Genomic DNA, 2258 nt, shown 5'->3' on the forward strand with positions numbered 1-2258 from the left:
CTGGGATTGTGGACAATGATGGTGGGTGGAGAGCGTGAGGTAGCATGACAGCATTTCTCTCTGGCAACTTCTGGGGCACGGCTTCCTGGCATTTTTAGAGCCCCCAAATATTTGTGACAACAGGTGGTGCTCACATCTCTAAATTACTAGAGTTCTGGCTACCAAGGTGTCCAAACTCAGGAAATTGAGTGGAACAGAGCCGGACCACCCTGAGGGCTGGGATCATTGAGCCCATAGCAGCTGTACTCAGGGACCCACCCACAAGCTCTCCAGAGAGATAAGGAAAGCTGCAACTCAGACAGTACATGTTTCTGAGTCATTTCCTGGGGAGTGGCTCTGAGCCTCTACCCTGCCCCAGGCCCCAAATCTGCATGAGCAAACATAATTTTTTCCACTCAGACCATCAAAACCACCACATTTCCTGGTCCACTGCTAGATCTCTTACTGACCAGCCTGGCTTGGAGGGGAGAGACAGAGCAGTGGGTCTTCCTCCATAGGGACGAAAATCAGGAGACAGACTAGAGACAGGGTTCCTCTCTGCTCCTGATTTGTGGGACCAGAACAGGAGGCGCAGCGGCACTCAGCCCTGCTGTGCCCAACACTCCCTCACACATTCAGTCTGTGCCTTGGTGCTCTGAACTGGCACAGGGTACGTGCTCAATAAATATTTACTGACTAAATAACCTTCCCATCCTCACATTGTGAGCCTGTTTAACCTGGTTTCTTTCGTGTTTTAAGTTTACGACTCAAAAATTCATACTGCTTTGCTCTAAAAGAGCATTTGCTTTTCTCTCTTCCTCTAAAGTGCACCCAGCAAACCACAAGGAGAGGCCACACTCTGGATAATAACTGGGAAATCATAGACCTTTCTGGCAGCAGGGGCTTGACTGAGAAACGGGAAATTCCTGTTCCTCGGGCTGATGGGTTTTTTTGCTTTGGCTCCTTATCAAGGGGTAACTAAGCAACAGAGGGGGATTTTGCCAAGTGCCGAGAGGCTCACAGTGGAGAAAAGGGAGCTCTATAGGCTGGGCTGGAAATGAGGAAAGGGTGGCTAAAGGAAGCCAACCAGAACCAAAGCAACATTCCCAGTGGGCTCCAGAAATGCCCCATATCTAGGATAAAACACAAAAATGTACCACAGCATTTAACTCCTTTGTATCCATTTGGTGTTTTATGCCTCAGCTGACTTGCTGATCCACAGACCTAAGAAGTGACTTGCTTTCTGTATCAAAAACTACTAACCTCTGAAGGACAATTTTGCAACATCTGTTAAAAATTTAAATGCTCGTATCAGGGAAACCATTGATTCCGTAATACTTCCAAGAATTTCTCCTCAGTTATACCTGTATGTGTACAGGATTTCTGGAACATTTCTTAGGGAAAAAATGAAACCATCTAACTGTCTTTCAGTAAAAGTCCACTACTAGACCTTTGATATTATATCTGTATTATAGAATGCTATGTAGTCATTAAGAAGACTAAGGTGGAAATATATGCACTGATATGAAAAGATGTCCAAAATAAATCATTAAGTGAAAACAAAGTAAGTGGTGAATGATGATATACAGTGTGACTCCATATATGTAAATCAAACAAAATAAACTCCTCAAGAAACAGATTACAGAGGGTAGTGGATCTAGAAGGAACGAGAAGCTGCTGCTTTTCACTCTAAAGCCTTCTACATTATTGGAACTTCCAATAATAAGTCTGTATTTCTTTTTCTAATAATAACAATGAGTTTTAAGAGAAAAAATTAAAATGCATATATACAGACATATATACAATGTCTAAGGAAAATATTTTATTATAAAGTGTTGAAGCACTTGATCTGACAGGTCTACAGAAGGGCTGAAATTCACTATCACAGGAGAAAAATCTAAGATATGCAGTCACTATATGCACTCACTCTTTCGTCTGTTCATTTACATATTGAAGGCCACAACTGCGTTATGTGTTAATTAAAAAAAAATAACTAAGATATGGCGTCCATCTGCAAGGAGCTTATAGTCTCAACAGGAAGAGATGTACGCGTAGATAAATAACTGCTTGCAGCAGTCAAGGACATCAGGGTACTGTGGAGACACTGGTCAGCTCTACTGGATGGGGAGTGGGTGGGAGAGGCCATCAGGATCACCTTCAGAAAGAAAGGGCTGCTCTGTTGAGTCCTAGGATGAGCAAGTATTTACAGTAAAGCCGGAGACCTAGTTCTAAAGAGTCCTCACCAATTCCTGCAGCCCCTCTGGACTTCAGCTTCTTTA

The sequence above is a fragment of the Tursiops truncatus genome, chromosome 1 (genome assembly GCF_011762595.2).
Source record: "Tursiops truncatus isolate mTurTru1 chromosome 1, mTurTru1.mat.Y, whole genome shotgun sequence".
Taxonomy (NCBI): Eukaryota; Metazoa; Chordata; class Mammalia; order Artiodactyla; family Delphinidae; genus Tursiops; species Tursiops truncatus.